A 15,885-nucleotide genomic window follows, 5' to 3' on the forward strand; every position below is an offset into this window, starting at 1 on the left:
CCATCCAGCCCTTGCTCCATCTCTCCCTTGGCTGGATCTCCTGCATCAGTCTCTCACCTCGTCTTGGCTGTGGATCCTTTGATTGACTTGATTTCTTTAGTCCTAGCCTAGTAGGTCCGCCCTTGAAGTCTATCTCCCTACCTTTGTAGTTCAGGGAGTAACTGCTGTTGACCGTCTGGCATTGCCCCAGAACTCTAGGCTTTTCTTCTAGGGAGAACACAGTTGCACATTTCTGGATGCGCTCCCGAAGCTTGGGTCCAACCATAATAAGTTATCATGTCCAGTGTCTCACAGGAGACATACCATGCCAGAACTCATAATATTATTATTCCAACTTTATAATCACATAGACAAGGCTTGAGAAGGCCGAGCTATTTGCTTAGGAACACAGTGATCACATTCAAAACATTTCTGCCCGCTTCTCACTGTTCTGCAGGGTTTAACATAATAAGCATAGCAGGATGTCGGAAGAAATGGTTGATAAGGACCTCTGGAAGAGAATGTGACTGCAATTACTGAAAGGGACCACATCAGATGTGGAGTTTGAGAACTGATTCGCTGGTCTGCTGGACCATCTTGCTCCAGGGTGGTCAAAGCATAGAGTCTGAGAACTGAAAAGTGAGTGGGTGGCTGGAAGGGAGCCAGGTCTCCACAGGGAGGCAACCGACCACCCCTCAAGTGTGCGATCTAAGAGAACCTCCCCCAGATTCTGACCTGCTCACAAGGTCTGGAGAATAACTTGTGTCTTGATTGCACTATTTCCGTTTGTTTTTGCCTGTTCTCTCTCGTCATGTTTTATTGGGTTTTTTTCTGCCTTGTTACTTTGATAAGACAGTGACTCTGAACTCTTTTCTGTCGTGACCTTAGCCAACTCCCCTAGATACATGTAAAAGCCAGATATCAAAAGAGCAACAATTCTAATAAGATGTGAGTGCCAATTTAGACTCCTGCGGGATTCAAGGGACATAAACATTGTTTGGGTTTCTCCTTCTTCACTGTCCTCTGAGAACATATGCTAAAGCTTTCCTTGGGACAGAGAGAAAAAAATATACCTACACCAAAGCAAGTAAAAATAAAAAGAACAAACCTCTGCACAAAAGTTAGAACAGGACCAGCCTTCCCTTGGTGCTACAAGGACGTAAGCATCTTAGGTCATTTCCTATCTTGAGGTGGCCACTATTTGACAAAATCACTAACACCACAATGGACAACTATCTCTCCTTGGTCCCTTACTACCTACCCCTTACAATATGACAGTTGAAGCTTCTCTTGAATAAAAGTGCTACACAAGCAGCTTCTAGATCATTCTTAACTGAGCCTAATGCTGGGTCAGCGGCGGCTTGGGAAATAAGTTGTCTAACTTTTAAGTCCACAAAAATCAATGTAACTTGATAAGAGAGAATTCCATCAATATTCCCCGTGTTTATGTTTTCCATTATAAAATCACTTCTCTGAACTGTACTCTAATTAGTGTGGAACCCAGAGAGCATTACCCTCCCTCTCTATGATGCTCAGCTGTAGGGGGCATTGATAAACAAGGCAATCAGTGTTTTGCTACTTGAAAAATATGAGTTCCTTTATTCTGGGGATATCATGGAGTCCAGTTATAACTGGAAGGCATGCTAGCCAAAATCTGAAGGAAATATACAGCTTTGCCCATAACCCATTTGGAGCATCAGCTTACTAAGAGGATTAGGAGTGACAAGTATCTCTAGGATTTTGGGAATATACTCCATGGGATGCAAAGTGTCAGAAGGATCCTGAAGATCTGAATTCTCCCACAGGTGGTGAGACAACCCCATCCTAAGAACGTTGACTTTGGGGACCCTTTCCCCCACCTGCCAACACAAGGAAGAAAACCTTAAATAAATCTAACATTCTTTAATTTCACACCTGGAATATGTCCATATGTCCACAAAAAAAATCACCCTTCTCTACCCTTGCTTGAATACGTCTTCCAAAATGCTTACTGTGTCCATCAGGATAATGAGTGCAAACTCACTCCCTCTAAGGACTCCACCTTGTTAGGGTAGAATGTTCCAGAAGCATTGCCAGAGGAAAATTAGAAGACCGATTTCTTGCGCTCACTTGGAAATATTTCAGAATGTTCTGCAGTACGGTCTGCTTCTCTCCCAGAGGAAAGGAGGTGTGACTTATTTCATTGTATTTCCCGGCTTCAGCCACGGAGGCTGCATCAGGAGTGAAGACACAGCAGTAGGGTGGGCACCAGGAAGACCCTTTCCTTGATGGACCTCAGCTTAGCTCTAGCATGTCTGCTTCCCACACAGACCAATGGAAGCAGCAGGACCGTGGACGAAAGAGGGTGGGAATTTCCTTACACCATCCTATCTTCCGTCTTTCAAGCTGGAAACCATCAACTGTCCAGAAATACTTTCCACCATCTGTGTATTAAAATAGTTCCACGTTGTCTGTAAGCCGATCATGGGGAACTACGCTGCTATCCTCAAATACTTGAGCGTCTTCGTGCTGATGAGTGAAAGAAATGACAAGCACAGTCCCACAGGGGTGTTCCCTAAGTACATACACACAAATAAAACCCCAATTCAGACCCACTGTGATCTAAGAAACTGGTTGATTCAAACACAGTGGTGGGAATAGGACTGGTTATTTTCCTTGTTTGAAAATGAGTTTGATGGGTTTCAAGGCATACACGAAGATCTATAGAGTGAATCATTTCAGGCAACTTTCCTGGGGGCTTCCAATGGAAAGTTCCTCATTGTGTTTTGCTGCATGAGTTTTTTTCTATTGGGGTTTCACCAGACAACAGCTGACTAGAGGCCTAGATAGTCAGCGTTTGGATTTGGTTCATATTCAATGATAATGTAATTTCTAAAGTATGCCCATTGTCAGCAAGTGTCACTTGTGATGGCTAACTCACTGACCCCACTCTTACTACATCCAGAAACCACTCAGCCACTGGAGTCCAGTCCTCAGTCTGCTTGGTCCTGTCCCAGAATGACCCTCCATGGAATACACAATCAGCAAAAACTTAATATAAATAATTCATACAAGAAAGTTTGTTTTAAAATGAAGTGACTAGGTTAAACACATGTAAAAGGATGAGATTTAATGGAAGGCCAGGAGTCTATAATTACCATCAACATAAGACATAAAGCAACGTAAAAAAACTGTATTCCTTTTCTCCTTATAGCATCTCTGTATCTTATTCTTGCACATGTGAAATGAGACCAAGGAGCATAATGGCATTTGCTGATGCCCTAGGGCTGTAGGGGTTTCGTTGAACTTCTACAGAAGCCTTAGATCCATTCCTTTTATATCAAATTATCCTCTACTTTAAAGCCATGTATATTACTTATAGTTTTCATTTTTATGGCACCAATAAACATGGCATATCTTCCCTTAACAAAGAGAATTGGACTTTTTGAATTCTACGTAAATCCAGCAAAATTTCTAAGGAAAATATATTTTAATATTTGTATTGATATGCAACTATTTTACAGAGTTGGGTTTCTTACCGACAATTTCAAGTACATCATCAACGTTAAATACATCCATTGCCTCCTGTTCCCTTCCTTTAGTTTTCTACCCTTTTGTCTCTTCCCTCCCCCTGTCTCCCTTCTGTTTCTATATACACATTCATGAACATAAGTAATATAGATTCATAAAGAAATATACATATACACACGCATGAATGCTTTTGTGTCTATAAAGGATTTGGGGACCTATAAATGAGAGAACGCATGTGGCATTTGCCTTTCTGTGTCTGATGGAGTCTGAATACTGTGATGATCTCCAGCTGTATGCATCTCTAGCAAGTGGCAAAGTTTCATCCTTTGAGAGTGAATGCCCCACTATGTGAACTTCATTCTTTGAGAGTGGATGTCCCACTATATGCATATATCATGGTTTCTGGGTCTGTTCACCTGCGGATGGACACCCTATCTGATCTCATGAATTGACTGCTGCGAACAGTGTTATAGTAAGTGCACCCCACATCCTCACCAGAATTTATTGTTGTTTGTTGAGAAAATATAATCCTGAAGTCTACTACCTCTGCTAAAAGTAGGATTGGAGTCATGAACAAATGCCTGTTTTGGATCATACATGAACAAATTATCATGACTTTCACTGAACTTCAAGCTATATTCCAAAAAAACTTATGATATTTGACATACAATTTGAATAAGCCTCATAGTATATATTACATACTATTTTCATAATTTTATAACTATCAAAACTGAGACAAAGTTTGGTTACAAGACTTATCTGAGACTGGAGGCACACGCCTTTAGTTGAGCATTCCTGAGGCAGACGCACATGGATCTCTTGTGGCAAGCCTGGTTTACAGAGCGAGTTCCAGGACAGCCGTGGCTACACAGAAAGATACTGTCTCAAAACACAAAAACAAAATGAAACAAAGAACCTTTTCCTGGCATCACACAGACAGAAAGTGACAAATGGAAGACTGAAATGGGAGAGGCTTAACCCAGAGACCGCTGGTTTACTATCTACACTAGAGCTTCATATAGACAGAAAAGTCTACGTTTAAATTCTTGAGCCGGCAGTTACTATTTCTTAATAATGGACAAATCACTATAAAATTATTGTCATCTCTAACTCAGAAAAAACTGCCCAAGTTTAGATTTTTTTGCAAGGGGCATGATTTTGCTCAACAAGTAACCTTTCACAGAATGTATGTTCTATTTCCCATTTTTTTTAACCTCCTATGCCAGTCCAAAAGTTCACAACAGATTATGGAATGTAGAAAATTTACCTAAGTTCTTGGGTGTGGGCAATACTGCCCTGATGGATGAGAAACATCAGAGGATCCAGTTGGAATGAGATTTGTTTCACTCTGATCTAACACTTTCCCCCCTACTTCAGTATCTTCCTGCCCCACACATTTGAACAAGTCTTCCCTGAATCTGCTGAAGCACCACACCTGGCAAGGGTTTGTCTACCACCTTCTCAGAGTCATCTGCCTTTATCTCACCTTCAAAAGTCAGCTTTCACTTTTTACATAAGCTGGGAATCTCCAGACAATTTCAGATCAAGGATCAAAATCAAGTACAAGATGATATGAACTTGCAAGGAGCCCTTTTGTGAGTGATGTGGGCCACCCTAGGGTCTTAAGGTACTTCCTTGTTGGGACACAATCATCAAATTTAATGTATTTAAACAAGTCCAACTAGATCAAAGCATTGTGGGGTGGAGTTTTTCATCAGGACCACTGGCCAGCTCCCAAATAACCACACAGAAACTTAATATTAACTATAAATGCTCAGCCAATAGCTTAGGCTTAACTAGCTCTTACATCTTAAATTAACCCATATTTCTAATCTAAGTGCTACCACATGGTTCATGGCTTGTTACCTCATTTTCTACACATCCTGCTTCCTTTGTGTCTGGTTCCACCTTTTTTCTTCCCAGCATCCTCCTAATTTGGTTCTCCCACCTAATCTTTTCCTGCCAGCTATATGCCAGTCAGCTCTTCATTAACCAATGAGAGTAATACAGATTCACAATGTACAAAGATTGGTCCACAGCAAAACATGAAGCTTTTATTATATTCACAGGGGCAGCCAAAAAAATCAGCTGAAAAGCCCAGGATTTCTACTAAATAGTGAAATTCCAATGATGCCTTGTTTTTCATTTTATAAACTTGAGTTTCTATAAATTTCTGTGAGCCTTCCTGTGTTCATGTATAAAATGAAAGTAAGTGCACTAGCCCTCTTTCCATACCTGCTCCACGTGTGTGTATGTGTGTGTGTGTGTGTGTGTGTGTGTGTGTGTGTGTGTGTGTTCAGGAAGCACTTCAACACTTTCATGTTCCTCTTAAAAGGTACACAGAGGTGTGAGGAAAGAATGGAGAGTCAGAGTGTCACAAGGAAAATGACTCTTCTCTGCATTTCCCCTCATTTTGAGAGACTGAAAAGTTGGGAACTTTACAAGACGTAGATCATGGGACATTCTTATCTAAAATCATGCAATCCTAGATAATCAGAACCCTATCAATGATGATAACACACTAGGAATAATACCAAAATCAACAGTGTCCTCAGTCTCAGAGATGAGGCATCTTGTATCCTAGGTGAGGCAGCCATGGACCCTATGTGAGGCAGCTTGGATCCTAGGTGAGGCTGCCTGGACTGTATGTGAGGCTTGTACTCTAGATGGCTGAAGTAGCAGAGGAGAAGACTTACCATATGGAGGAGCCTCGGGAAAGCATTTTCTCTCCGCCAATTGTTCCTTCATAGGTGGGAGCCCTAGGCCCAGGATCCTCCATCTCATAGACTTCCCATGTTTCCCACACCTAGTGGGCCAGCTCCCCTATCCTATTTGCAAAGTGTTTATAATCACTGAAACTCGGAAAAGAGCTTTAGACATAAAGCAATTTTTTCCTCTTCGGTGGATTCTGTTTTCTTCTGAAGCCTTGTTCAGCGTGGGAAGAGCAATTTCCAGCTGACTCTCTGTAATTGTGGAATAACCTTAGCTTGCTCTGCTTGTGATAGTTGAATACCAGGAAAAGAACTCTACCAATACAAGATATCTTCAAAGTATTAAGTACTAATAATAGATTGTATAAAATGTAACTGCCCCAGGCAGTAAATCAGGATGATTCTTTCTTCACATATACATTTAAAAATATATGATTCCTATTCAGAGATCAATAAATGTTTCCTGTAAAAGGCTCTGTAGCTAAGTAACCTTGGTATTCCACTCAGCTTTGCTAGGGCATGAAAGTCATAAATAATATATAAGCAAATGAATAAGCTGGTGTTTGTGTTCCAATGAAGCATTATTTATGGACATGAATGTATAATTGTGTATATATGAAATTATGTTAAACATGATTTGGGGGGACAATATTACCCAGGCTGGCCTCGAACTTACAATTCTCTCACCTCCACCTCTCAAGTTGAGAGGTTTCAGTCTTGTGCCACCACAGCCTGCTTAGATTTCATATGAAATATGCTTTTTTATGTATTACTCAATAATTCTGCCTTTTTCCTTCTATTTAAGAAGGCAAATCATCAGCTGATCATGGACCATTTGAAAAGAGGTGAACTGAGAGTGTCCTTGAGTCATAAGTCTCTCTGCTTGTGTTCATCCGTCTGTAAGATCGTTGAAGAAAAGCATGTTTGCTCATTGAAACCGTGAGTACCAATTGGATACTTTTAACATCAGCAAATTGTGTCAGTGGAGCTATGGGAACGTGGATAAGAACAGGAAAGGAGAAAGGGAGGAAGAACGAAGAAATAACTAACATGTCACATTCTCAGAATTTTCCGAAATTGGTCTCTACTATCTGCAAAAACATTTCTTGGCAAACTGTTTGGCAATACTACCTTCAATTTTCACATTTCCAGTTTGGGTCACAGTTGAGCAGGGATTGCTCAGCAGTGCTTCAAAAAGATGCTGGGACTTTTCTAAGATTAGCATCAGGAACAAAAACCGTAAACCATGAACCATGATTGTGAATGGAAGCAACTGCTTCCTTCTGCTGTTGCTCTCCGGGCAAACAGAGATGACTCCAAACAGAAAGGGAAAGAGAGCTCATGTCTTCTATGGTTTCGAGGCAAGCCTTAGTGATGAGGAAGATTTTTCCGAATCATTCCTAAGATGCCGCATCTTCTGTAACCTAGGAAACACCTTGGGACCAAGGTCCGGTTGCATAACTCTAACAACAAGCAGTGATGTGCTAATAACCACTGCTGAGTGTTTCTGGTACCCCAGGGAGAAAGAGTCTCAGTGGCAGGTCTAAAAGTTTCCAGCATGTTACATCATCCACGTCACCGGAGCCACTTTCTTCTCAAATGGAGAAATCCCTGGGAAAGCTAATGCAAAATATAGATCCCGTCACCTCACTTTCAGAGCACAGTAGGAAGGAGATATTAAGAAAAATGAGTATCTATTTGCAATTCTTCAGGCCTCCAGATCTTGCACACACACACACACACACACACACACACACACACACACACACACACAGAGTTTAAACTGTGAAGTAGTTTTTCATTCCAGTAGGGACAGGGCTCTTAGGATCAGCATGTTGAGAATTTGTCATCCAGGAGTGGGGACAAATTCTCAGGTCCTTTCCCCACCCCCAGCTCATCTTGGTGTCTAATCTACACCTTGGGAGGCTGTCCACCTGTTATCACTTCCCATTTCTCAGGAACCCCACTGATAATTACGCCAGTTTACAATCCCAGTCACCGAGGGACTGGAAACATGGGTGTGTTTGTAGAAATTGTGTACCTCCTGTTCTGGTAATTACCAAAAGGCTGGGGGAAGGGGCGGGCTAAGGAAAGCCATAAAGATGACTCATCAAGAACCAATCAGAGAGCCTGGTCCCCAGACACTCCTTTAATCTGCACATTAAAAAGAAAAACAGATTTTGTTTGCTCTGTGTCATTTTTGTACCTCTGGTGTTTTGTTCATCATGGCTCCTGTTCGTCCTCTCACACAAAGATAGCTCTTGTTTTCCCAGCCCTAAACCAAACAAACCTATTTCCTCCTTCCTAACAAATAGCCCCTTTAAGAGGACACCTGCTCTGATTAGCTTTGCCTGCTGTTGGGGGTGGGGAGAGCAGGGAGCGGTGGGTGGGGCTGCAGGCTCTAAAGGCACTTTTTCCTGGTCTTCAGTTGACTCCCAGCAGCAGGCAGGTATCTGCTGAAGTGGGTACATTAGCTCCCATCTGTTGAGAAATGTGAACCATTCATTTTATGGAAACGTTAAATGTGCTTATCTGGATAGAGCTTTTATATCTTAGCATAAGGCAGGGCTTGCATTGAATTTATTCTGTGTTCCTGAGGCGTCCTTAGGTATTGCCCTCAGGGACGACCCTTCCAAGGAGATTCTTCTATATTTCTCTGCAACAAAATGTAGCAGCTAAAGTCCTATTTCTCCCAAACTCAGTTCAGAAAGAGGTGTGGTGGAGTTCAGTGACATTAATGAGCACCGTAAATGACAAAAGCCACTTTTTCTGGAATACTGTACTTTAATCAAGATAGTAGGGTAACAAAACAGAATATCAGGAATTAATTTATATCAGGGCTGTAATTTCTAGCTACATATTTTTTGACCTGACAGCTATGCCAAGACTCAAAGGATTCCCTCCCACCAGAGCTACTCCAACAGCATAGCCAAAAGAGCTACTTGATACAGAACCCTGACAGTATAGACCAGTGATACATACTGGTCATCAATGTCATAAAAAGTAGGTAGCAAAATGGTTAGGATTATGATTAGAAAGGGACTTAAGTCATGATGTTAGATAATCAGAAATCTATAATCCACATGGAATTTATTTAAACAATATCATACTCCGATTTCATCTTGTTGGCTGCAGATTTAGTAACAATTAGTCAACTTGTGAATTGCAGCCTATTTATACTGCTAATATCAAAACAATTTAAGATTATTTTCTTACCCCAACAGCTCAACCTTAATTATGCCACTAGACACGAGAAAAGAAATGGAATTTTTGCAGTTCCAGCAGCTGATACTTTACCAATAGGTGTCTACCCTTGGGCTCTAGTAAAAGCAGAAACAAATGTTTTGAAATACGTGCTGAAGCTTAAAAGCCAGGAGCCAGGACCCTGCGAGGGAAACGCAGCCAGTAATTCATAAATCAGCGTCCAGTGTGTCTTTCTGTGGTTCAAAGACCGAAGCATGCTCAGGTTAATGAAACCGTGTGCTTTCATTACAGGAATAAGGATTTCAGAGTATTAGCCTTGCTTGGGTCACTACTATTAAATAACCGTGAGCATTCAAGATTAAAGAATGCAGAATATTTTAGTGAATTCATTAAATAAATGAATAATTTGCAGTAAAAAATAGGCATTAAATCAACCCTAATGCAGAAAGTGTTATTTTTTTAGATTCAAGTAAAAGAACCTATTTTCTTTCTTTTTTGATGTAAACTTATAGTTATTAGTATCTATCTTTAAGAAAAGACATAGAGATGTCTTTAGAAAAAGTGCAATCATAACTATACACACATTTCAACATATCCACAATATTTAAAGGAGACAATGCCTCACATTTTTAGTAACACTCTGGCGAAGCTATTTCTGCCAGAATTCACTATTCATTGTTTCATTCACTTTCAGATTAATTTATGAAGTAATTGTCTTAGTAATCATTTTATAATTCAACATACTAAAACTAAAACATACAAAACTAAAACATACTAAAACTAAAATCCAACATAGAAAAGTTCACTGTACCTTTCTCCCTCTTTCCCTCCCTCCTTCTGCCTTCGCTCCCTGCCTTCCTCTCTCCCTCCTTAGCTCTGAAACAAAGCAAAACAATTGGCAAAGCAAAGAAGGAAACCCTGGCTTGCTGTGAGGCCGTGCCATGTTGAAATCTGCCAGGAAGCAGATATTGACTTATGCCCCATTCTTGGTGTCCTTGTGTCAACTTAAATGTGCTGTTTTTTGTCAGTGGCTGCAATGGCTGCAAATGCAGATGGAAAACCAAGTGCATAGAGATCAGAGAAGTTCAGACTTGAACATAGCTGTTATGTTCTAAGACTCCTCCTCAGAGAGAAGGCTATGTATCAATGAGGGAACCAAGGCTGGAAGAGACAAGCAGCTTTGATACGCAGATGCCTTGAAGACCATGGCACACGGGCAACCCCACAAACATCATACAGGGCCGTTTTCTTGGGGTACACACACCCGGAGTAGAGTGCTGTGAAGCAGCTTGTATTCACAAGAACAACTGGCAGAGTTGATTAAATGTCCAAAGCTATATTGTTTTAATAAGAGAGAATGACTCCTATTAGATTTTTTAAGTGGGAAGAGCAAAAGTCCTGCTCACACAGAGTACCTGTGAAAAATACACAGCCGGAAGTCAGCCTGCCCTCGGGAGAACGCTCTTAGACAGTCTGGGGAAGGCACTTCCGGTCACTATGTAAGCTTATAAGCCGGCGACCAGACTGGATTTGGTATTTGAAATGCCCACAAAGACAGGGTGGTCGGCAGCGCTGCTTCTCCTGACTGTATAAGGTCATAGAAGCCACAGAGCCTGGGGAGAGCCGGTCTCCACACACCTGAAGCTCGGCTAAGGTCTGAAGAAAAGGAGATTGCGATGCAGGGAATTTTCCACTGCAGCTGACTGTCATTTTTGCATTGAGCTTAGGCCACTGGGGCTTCTGTTGCTCCTTTGTCCCTCTGGTTTCATCGGCACACACAGCAAAGTAGAGAAAACCCACGAAAATGTGTTCTGGCTTGTGCAAATTAAGACACGGTGAGCTGGTGCGCTGTGGGCTTTTAGAGGACGCCAAGGGTGGGGGTGTTGCTGCGAAGGACGGTGGAAGGACCCAGAAGTCACACTTCACAGTGCAGCCTCTGTCTGAAACACCTCTGCCCAGTGGGTCCAGGAACTCAGGTGAGAACACTGTAACACTTCATTTTGTGTGCTTCACAGCCCTGCTGTGTGGATGTGAAAACACCGTTTACAGAGTCTCACAACACTTTCTCCCTCTGGTCATTGAAATGTCCAAATGGCTAGTCTTAGTTGTTTGTGTATTGTGATCTGTGTACATCTTATAAAATTCTAAATGTATTTAGATACACAGAAAAATGCTGCGTATATAATTCAAATATCAGAAAAAATCTCATGTGTTCACACATAAATTGATAATTAATATATGTGACGTACTCAAAGAGCAATTGAGAACTTCAATTCTTCTCAACCTCCTTGAATACTTACGGATTCTTTTTTTTTTTTTTGTAACATTCTAAATTTGTATTCCACGGTGCAGCACCTCATCCATTGCCCTTGCGGATTGATGCAGTTGATGTCAGCAGAGCAGAGGGGAGCTGCTGACCCCACAGTCAAGCAGGAAGCATGGGTGCTCCCTGGGAGTAATCCCAGACTGATACCCACTCAATCGGAGCATGCTCAAGGGAGGGCCTTCCCACACTGGCAGAGAAAATCCCCACAGATTTCAGTTCTACTCCTGAGAGCAGCTCCGCCTGAAAGAGGGTGGGGGTGAGACTGAGAAGGATGAAGGATGCCACGGAAAACCCCAGGTTGTACTGTTGATCCGAAAGAGAGTGGTGGTCAATGTCTAAGAACCATAGACTGTTAGTAGTGATTAGCTTCTTCCCACTATTAGAATACAAAACAGAAGCCATTGTATTCTGACTTCAGAGTTGGAAACTAAATAAAAATTGCAGTTATTTTGCATCTCCTGGGCTTCTGACTATTAATTACGTAGCCAACTCTGTGAATTCTAATATCATTTACAGCATATAATTAAAAAAAAACTGGGAGTACAAAATGATACTAAAAATACTGAGTTGCTTTTAGTGTAGAGTTTTTTTTTCTGGGATAATTTATTCCTAAAAGTAAAACTGAACAACTTTTTAATGTAAAGCAGACTGCATTAAAATTGCTTATGTCTTTTAAATCAAAGTTAGATGTATATTTTAATTCATGTGCTTGGGTAAGTTCCTGTCTGGTAGCGCCATAATGGCCATGCCTGTATTCATTTCTGAGTAAAAAAATAAAACAAAATAAAGAATTACAAGATATTTTTCTAGACAAATCAACAAGACAATATAGAACATTTATGACAAATAATTTTTCTTAAGGTTAAGCCACAAGTAACACCAGTTACGAAATTCATCTTTTAAACTTGATATTGGGATTTGGGACATACAGAAAAAAAATAAACAAAGCAAAAAACCAAGAATTACTTTGTCTAGGGGAAAATGCATGTTCTCTGTAAAATTACAATTAAATTCTCAATTAAATTCTGGTAAAATGAAATATTTCTGAAGTAGAGGAAACGGTTTTTTTTTTTCACTAGTTATTACCATTTATCTGTTCAATCTCACTGTAAAACTGATACGAGATGATAATAGACTGAAAAGATGAACTCTGTGTGCTAGAAGGTTTGCTTAGTCAGTGAAGTGTGATGTGCAAGCATGCAGACCTGAGTTGAAACCCCGGCACCTACGTAAGAAGCTGGACATGCTGGTGTTGTTACAATACAAGCTCTGTGGAGTGGGAGATATCTGAGACTTGCTGTCCAGCTAATTTAGCTGTGTTGGCAAACCCCAGGTCAATGTCTCCACAAATGAGATTAATAGAATCTTAGAAACTATACCTGAGGTAGGGCTCTGGCTTCCACATATACACACATATGCTCATGCACACACACACACACACACACACACACACACACACACACACACCTATACATATGTGAATACAGAAGATTTACTTTGACCGTAATGTGCAAATTTTCTTGAGAGATGGCACATATCAAAATTAGGGGAGGAGAGGAGATACCATGTGGGTGGGATGGAGCTACATCGACCTACTCAGAATGGACCCACCAACGTTTTCTCACGTGTGGAAGACAGAGTCTGCTGTCCATGACATTCTAAAAGGCATTCCTCAATGCTGCTACCATTTAAGTACTTATATTCTCTAAATAATTGGCCATAGTTAAGCTAAGCAGCATTGATTTATATCAAAATCATTACAAAAACAATCTAGTGACTGTGCATTTCTTTTATAATCATGAAACTACTGAAGAGGATTCACACACACATAGGCGCATGCTCTGGTATGCGTAAATTCCCTTGTGTAGATAGGTTCCATTGTACAGAACTCCAATGACTGGACTGAGAATCACAGGTTCACATACAAAGCCCTGGGCTGTTACAGTCAGTGTAAATCAGAAGTTCAGTGTTCTTCCACAAAGCTCTGAATATGAGATGGAGGATTCCTTACAGCAAAACGAGGAGCTGATCTCATCCAACATCAGGACCACCCTGCTTTTGCCCGGTGAATCAACCCAACAATCCATTTGTCCTACAAGACATCTGTTCCCATCCCCTACTCAAGGAGGGAGAAAGAGGGCGATTTCTCACTGAACCGCTAGCATTTCAAGTATCCATGAAAGATAATTGTTGAGACCTTTTGTAAAAATAAAGGGTTACTAATACAATACAGACATTTCCATGGAGCAACCCAACCCCCACTAGTAGAACGAGGAGAGCCTGAACGAATATTTACAAAGCAAAGCAGACTTACTTTCCCGTGGGCAGATCCATGGTTTCTTCACTCTTGAAGGAATGAAAGTAAGACAGACAAACAAAGAAAGAATCGGTCTTTACTATAACCCTGCTTTTAAACTCTTGTCCTCTATTCTCAGCCATATGTTATTCGATAAATAAATAATAATTTATCATCAATAAATGCAACAGTTTTTTGACTTACACAAAACCTTTCTATTCCTTCTGGGGAGGAGGCAGAGGAACCCTTATGCTCCCTTTAGCTACATATTTTCTTGCTTACAGCATGGATTGTTTGGCCTCTGTGGTCATGAAGGCCGGTCATTTTGAATTCCAAGCTGCTATAATTAGAGGAATTCTTTGTGTCTCTCTCCCGAATTGGACTTCTGCTTTTCCGTGCCCCACACATTTCTCCTTCTTGGTTTGTTCCATCAGTTTGGAAGGTGTCTTGTGTTTCTATTCCCGAGATAAAACATCACAACCAAACGCAACTTGTGGAGCAAAGGGATTATTCTGCTTACATCTCTCAGGTCACACGCCATCAACGAGGTAAATCACACAGGAAGTCACAATGGGAACCTAGGGGCAGGAACTGAAGCAGAAATCAGGGAGAAAATTGCTTGCTGTCTGACTCCCCAAAGCTTTCTCAGCCTGGTTTCTTATAGCATCCAGGACCACCAGCCAAAGGATGACACCACCCACAATGAACTGGGTCATTAATCCAGTTAATGAACGTCAATCATTACTTAGGAAAACATCCACAGATCAATCTGGTGGGAACATTTTTTTCAATTGAGGGTCCCTCTTTTCAGATGACTCCAGCTTACGTCAAGTTGGCATAAAACTATCCAGCCTAGCGGGTTACGTCTGTCAGGAGTGCTCTGGGGGGAGAGAGTCTTGCTCACTTAATAATATTGATATTTTATCTTCCTACCTGACTGATGATTTGGATCTATATGGAATTTTCCATAGACCTTTTCCCTTTAATTTTAAAGGAATCCTCTGTTGTCCTGGCTTACAGAGTGACTTTGATTTTCAGTGCTTTGTGTGTGACTTTGTCCTTCCTTCCAGAAGCTCTCAGAATCATCTCTTTGTAGCCCAGCTCTTCAGTTCTGCCCTCCAGGTGTCTATTTTCATTCATTGTTTATGTTTCTTGTGAGCCCTTTCAATCTAAAAACTCATGGCCTTCGGTCTGGGGAAATGTCTTAAAAATTACCTTCCTGATGAGTTCCTATACTCAATTTTCTCTGTTCTTGCTCTTTTTGAACTTCTATTATGTATTAATTTTTTCAGGCTATTTCTCAAGCTTCTTATCTCCTCTGTCCTATTTTTTTCTTACACCTTTTTGTTCTACTTTATTCTTCAATGTTTTCAGAATGACTTCCTTACAGATTCCTCCTCTCAGCTCATGGGTACAGTCTTTTCCTAGACTTGCTAGGTATTCATGATGAGCATTGGAAAATTTCTCTTTTATCTGCAGTGTCTTTGCTGACCTCGTCCTTTTCCTATGTTTTATAGTTCTATCTTTTTCCATTGCTGAGGTCTTTCATGATTGAAGTACCTGAATATATGTGTGAGTCTGGTCAACACTGAGCTTCACCATGGTGGTCTATATAGGCTGTTTGCTGGGGCCAGTTACTTCATTCTCTTCTCACCTTGTAGTCTACCCGAGTCCCCAAGGGAGGATCCTCTAATATTCCTCATGAGTGATACAGCAGCTCATGTGGGTGTCTAATCACTTAGTGTTCAACAAATTTGCTTTCTGTTGCTGTGATAAAGCAACATGACAAAAAGAAACTTAAGGAGGAAGAGGTTAATTTCAGCTTACAGTTGTAATCTATTATAAAGAAAAGTCCAAGC

The sequence above is a fragment of the Myodes glareolus genome, chromosome 13 (assembly GCF_982192425.1).
Source record: "Myodes glareolus chromosome 13, mMyoGla1.1, whole genome shotgun sequence".
In the NCBI taxonomy this organism is placed as follows: Eukaryota; Metazoa; Chordata; class Mammalia; order Rodentia; family Cricetidae; genus Myodes; species Myodes glareolus.